This window comes from Nicotiana tomentosiformis, chromosome 9 (assembly GCF_000390325.3).
Source record: "Nicotiana tomentosiformis chromosome 9, ASM39032v3, whole genome shotgun sequence".
Taxonomy (NCBI): Eukaryota; Viridiplantae; Streptophyta; class Magnoliopsida; order Solanales; family Solanaceae; genus Nicotiana; species Nicotiana tomentosiformis.
Window position 1 is genome coordinate 35042538 of NC_090820.1, and position 6000 is coordinate 35048537.

Consider the following 6000-nt stretch of genomic DNA (forward strand, 5'->3'; position numbering starts at 1 on the left):
AGAATAGAGGGGGACTCCGAGGTCTGCGGACGCAGCGTATATACCTTGAAGTCTCCGTACAACAACAAGCACTCTCAGCTAGTAGCGGGGCTGATAAGAAGCATCAGGATCTGCACACAAAACATGTGCAGAAGAGTAGCATGAGTACACCACAATGGTACCCAGTAAGTGCCAAGCCTAACCTTGGTATAGTAGTGACGAGGTCAGGTCTGGGCCCTATTAGGATATAATAATAAGATAGATGATATAATAAAAAATGAAGTAAAATGGAGAATTTAATAAAAAGAATTCACAGAGAAATAACAACACATCACAATCAGATAACAACAGGGTCGCTCCCGAGATATCGTCTCGTAGTCCCAAAAGTAAATACTCAACAGGGGATCTCTCGAGATACCGTCTCGTAGTCCCAAAAGTAAATATGTGAGGATATCTCCCGAGGTATCGCCTCGTAGTCTCAAAAGTAAATATGCGAGGAGATCTCCCGAGGTACCGCCTCGTAGTCTCAAAAGTAAATATGCGAGGAGATCTCCTGAGGTACCGCCTCGTAGTCTCAAAAGTAAATGTGCAGGGGGATCTCCCGAGGTACCGCCTCGTAGTCCCAAAAGTAAACACACAGCTCAACCGATAAATACAACACTTAACAACAAGAATTCTACAGTTAAGACTGATAAAGATCAAGGAAGAACAAGAAAACAACTAGGCATGCTGCACATAGTTCAAATAAGCAGTTAAAGCACGTAGACATACGATATTAGACTACACAGGATAACTACACATGCTGGTATAACTTAATTAAGATGGAAACAGGTTACTACTCAGTAAAAGTAGAGTTATACATCAAATAGCCCATGTACGCACTCGTCCCCTCATGTACACGTCGCTCACATATCACAACAGTACCAAATCCTTAGGGGATATCCCCCACACAAGGTTAGGCAAGCTATTTACCTCGAACCAAGCTCAAATCAATCCGTAAGAATGCCTTTTCCTCGATTATCTGACTCCAAATGGCCCAAATATAGCCAAAAATAATTACATACCATAAATACAACTATAATAGACTATTATAATTAATGAAATCAAGATTTTAACAAGAAATTCGAAAATCGCCCTAAAAGGTTGACCCGGGCCCACATCTCGGAATCGGGTAAAAATTACAAAATACGAACACCCAATCAACCACGAGTTCACTCGTACCAAAATTGTCCAAATCCGATATCAAAATCCAAACCAAAACTCAAAAACTTAGTTGAAGAACTTCTCCCATTTTCCCCAAAATTTTCAACCCAAATCCAAAATTAAAGGATGGAATTAATGATAGATTAGTAGAATATAACCATAAATGGGTTAAGATTCATTACCCAAAAGCTTCCTCTAAAAGTTTTCCAAATTATCGCCCAAATCCGAGCTCTCAAAGTCTCAAAATTGAAAATGGGATAAAAACCCTCGAACTTGGCCTTTTTTTCCTAGCTATTGCGCATCTGCGGGCCTATAATCGCATCTGCGATGCCGCACCTGTATTCCATCGCAGGTGCGGATTTAACTTTTAACTTAAGTCCCCTGGGTCCGCATCTGCGAGAGAAGCGCCGCACTTGCGGATGCGCTCCTGCGACCAAGGAGCCGCACCTGTGGCCCTCACCGCTCCTGCACACCATCCCACCGCAGAAGCGAGGCCGCTTCTACGCAAATAGATCTGCACCTGCAAACCCAGTCTGGGCTGCCCAAATCCGCATCTGCGCTCCTCCTTCCACACGTGCAAGTCCGCACCTGCGGTCTTCCCACCGCATGTGCGAAACACCAGAAACCAGAAAACTTCAACAATTTGCATAAGTCCAAATTCAATCCGTTAAGCATCTGAAACACACCCAAGGACCCCGGGACCTCAACCAAACATACCAACAAGTCCTAAAATACCATACGAACTTAGTTGAGCCCTTAAATTACATCAAACAACACTAAAAATACGAATCACTCTCCAATTCAAACTTAATGAGCTTGAAACTTTAAATTTTTACAACCGATGACGAAACTTATCAAACTACGTCCGATTGACCTCAAATTTTGTACACAAGTCATACTCGATATTACAGACCTACTCCAACTTCCGGAATCAAAATCCGACTCCGATATTAAAAAGTCCACTACCGATCAAAATTCCCAAAATTTTAACTTTCGCCATTTAAGTCAAATTTAGCTACAGACCTCCAAAACACAATCCGGACACGCTCCTAAGTCCAAAATCACTCAACGGAGCTAACGAAACCGACGGAACTCCATTCCGGAGTCGTCTTCACACAATCCCGACTACGGTCAAAATTCTAAGGTTTAAGCTCCCGTTTAGGGACTAAGTGTCCCAATACACTCCGAAACCAAAAACGGAATATCCTGGCAAGTCACATAAGTAGAAAAAGATACAGAGAAGGCAATAAATAAGGGATCGGGGCTATTACTCTAAAAACGGTCGGTCGAGTCGTTACATCATGACATTATAACAAAGGGACCACCTGATAATACGGAAGTTCCAAAGAAAGGAACGAGATGTACAACTCACTACAATCAGTGGCGGAAACAGAATTTTCTCTAAAAGGATTTAAAAAATAAAAAATTAAATACGCAAAGTAATCAATATATATATCAAAAAGATTCGAATGAACTCCCTCCCACCCCTGACTACAATAATTCTCATTGTTAGGTCTGTTGTAATTGTAATATTATCACTTGCATGCTTTTCCGTATTTGTGGTATTATTACTTGCACGCTTTTCCTTGTGACAAAGTCAGGTGTGTGACTGAGTTGGACTCTACTATTGTAGTATAGTATCAACTTCGTCAGTTTTTCTGGAAGAAAATATATATAATAGTTTATTATTATTATTATTAATAATAATAATAATATTATTTAACCTTTTAATAACAATACAAGCACCGCTAACTCTCTCTTCATCAAGGTTTAGATAAAGAAAAGAAATTACTTTTTTGTCTTGGTGGAATTTGAACCCTAGTATAAAACATTTGCACCCATTTCATTAAATATATAGGTGAAAACCATTCATGATGCAAAATTTGTTTAGCTTAATTCAGTCATATTGGTTTCTTGCCGTTATGCTATGTGATGAAGATATATGGAGCTCCATTAGCTCCACGTTGTATGTATATGACAGTCAAATGTCTTGTAATTGGTGTTTCTACTCCATTTGTAGTCTTGAACAAAATCCAGAGATATGTCAACAAAAAAAATTATATATCTTGTAGCAAACACATTTTGTGTTCCAATGATAAATCTTTTAGCAAATGGTTGGCCAATATTTGTTGCAGTCATCAATACATTCCTTATAAAATGATCTTTTTTGTTCCTCAATAACACACTTCATTATATTATTTCTGAAACTGTATCACTAGAGAACTAATAGCTTACCTATGGCTGAAAAGCTTACCTAAAACCCCATGGCCAAAATGGTGCACAAGATGCCAAGGGTGGGTCTACAACAGGCGAAGGGTCGTCAGTAGAATACCATTTATTGGAAAATGACATTAAACTGAAGTTCCTGGCTTTGTCACTGCAAGAGACGGCCTAAGTGGCAGTGGTAACGGTACCACTTCCGGTCCAAGGCCATCTCAATCAACTCCTCCATCTCTCTCGACTCGTTTCCTCGTACAATATCCCTGTCCATTATATTGGAACCGTTGCTCACATTTAACAGGCGAAAATTCGGGCTCATGGTCTTGATCCTCTCACCATTACAAACATTTATTTCCATGAATTTAAAACACCTTTTGAAACTCCCCTTCCAAATCCTAATGCTTCTAACAAATTCCCAAACCAGCTAATGCCTTCTTTCTACGCGACGTTCCATCTCCGCACCTTGTTTGCTTTCTAGTACGCGAACTTCTAAGCGCGAATACTAAAAAAGTGGTTGCTATTTATGATAATTTGATGAATTGGGTGTTTCAAGATTTGCAGAGTGCTACTCTTTCAATAGTACCTCAGCTTTCATGACATATTCATTTTTATGGGAACTCAAAGGAAAACCTGTTCTACCTGGAACTGAATATTATGATGATATTCCATCAATTGGAGACTGTTTACCACAGAGTTTTGGGAATTTCTGAACATTTAAGAACAATTTAATGGGAAGATCAGTTGCGGTGAACTTTACAATTCGTCGAGAATAATAGAAAGTTTAAACCTTGATTTAATGGCCAAAGAATAGGGAGAAATACAAAAATAGTCGATTTACAAGTGTTAATTGAAAAATAGCAACAGTTTCAAAAGTAATCGAAATTTAGTCAATTTTCATGTATAGACTGTTCAAAATTCGAAAAATATTCGAGCATAATATACTGGAGTTCCGGTATAATATACCGGTTCAGCATAATATGCTGGAAGTTCATACATAAGTGCTTCAATCTCCAGTATATTATGCTGGAACTTTCCGCGTATTGGAGTTCCAACATAATATGCTGGAAGTTTACACACAGGTGCACCAATCTCCAGTATATCATGTTGGACCGGTCCGTGTTACAGTAAAATAATGGCTATTTTTCAATGACTTTGCAAGCGTTGGCTATTTTTCAATTACCAGTCCGAAAACTGGGTAACCCGTGCTATTTTTACCAAAGAATATGATGGATTGATGCAATGGGCTATAGGTCCATTCAATCCTTTAGAGCCAAAAGAGAAGAGCAAAGACTCAAACAAACACCACGAGTCCCTCGATTGGCTTGACAAACAAGAACCTAACTCAGTTATTTTTGTGTCATTTGGAACGACTATTTCGTTGTCTAACGAAGAAGTCAAAGAGCTCGCAATTGGTCTAGAGAAAAGCCAGCAAAAGTTCATTTGGGTACTCAGGGATGCTGACAAAGGAAATGTTTTCACAAGTGAAGTTAGAAAAGTCCTATTGCCTGAAGGATATGAAGAAAGAATAAAAGGAAGAGGGATTATAGTAAGAGATTGGACACCCCAGTTGGAGATATTAATTAGCACATAATTCAAATGGCGGTTTTATGAGTCATTATGGATGGAATTCGTGTATGGAAAGTATGTCAATGGGAGTTCCTATAGCAGCATGGCCAATGCATTCAGATCAGCCAAGGAATTCTCAACTTGTATCAAAGTATCTGAAAATTGGACTAACTGTTAAGCCATGGACGCGTCGAGATAAAAAATGGTTGAAAATGCTGTGAAAACTTTGAGATGAGGAAAAGAGCAGCAGATTTGAGTAAAGCTATCAAAATATCAGTAACAGATGGGGGCGTAAACCGTGCTGAGATGGATTCTTTCATCGCCCACATTAATCGTTGAGTTTTTCTTCATTGGAAATGTAGTGTAATGCATCCACAGTCTAGTTAGCACAAGAGGTATAATGTAAGAAAACATATGAATACACTATAGGTAGGGAATGCCATGACAATGAAAACATATTCTCATTTATTCTCTTCTGTGGATGATCAATGTTAGTTAACTTGCCTTACAGATTTTATTGGAATATCTTTTATTAAATCTTAATATATGGTGACGGTAGCTGTAGATACGATATTTGTGGGAAAAAAATTATTTTTTCCTGATAGAGAAAAGGTTGTAAAATCTCAAAATGAGAAAAGGTACATAGTTAAGGAACATCTCGGGGAATTTATGGACCTGAAAAATATTGACATTAATTTACTAGAGTCAGGCCGGCACAACCCAACTCAGTAATTTTGAAGCCCATTTAAAAATGAGGCTTTTAAGCCCAGCCGAAGTAAGCTCGTAATTCATGAGGTTGGGCTAGCTTAGCCCGTGGGCTTAATAAATGTATTTAATTAAAAATATTAATATATATGAGACTAAAATAACAAGAAGAGTAGTCCAATCTCAAAATGGTAATATTTTTAAGTGAGTTTAAATATTTCTTTGTTCTTTAAGATTTTAGTTATTCTTAATGTTTAACTAATTAACATTGCATATAATTATAGATTTAGATGAAATGGAAGATGTTTCACAAGAGGATTCAATTGT

At 38.2% G+C, this 6000-nt stretch overlaps 1 pseudogene; it reads left to right on the forward strand.

Annotated features, from left to right (window-relative positions):
- The first annotated feature begins 3419 nt into the window (after positions 1-3419).
- On the forward strand, positions 3420-5307 carry LOC138899475 (zeatin O-xylosyltransferase-like; annotated as a pseudogene).
- Positions 5308-6000: the final 693 nt, after the last annotated feature.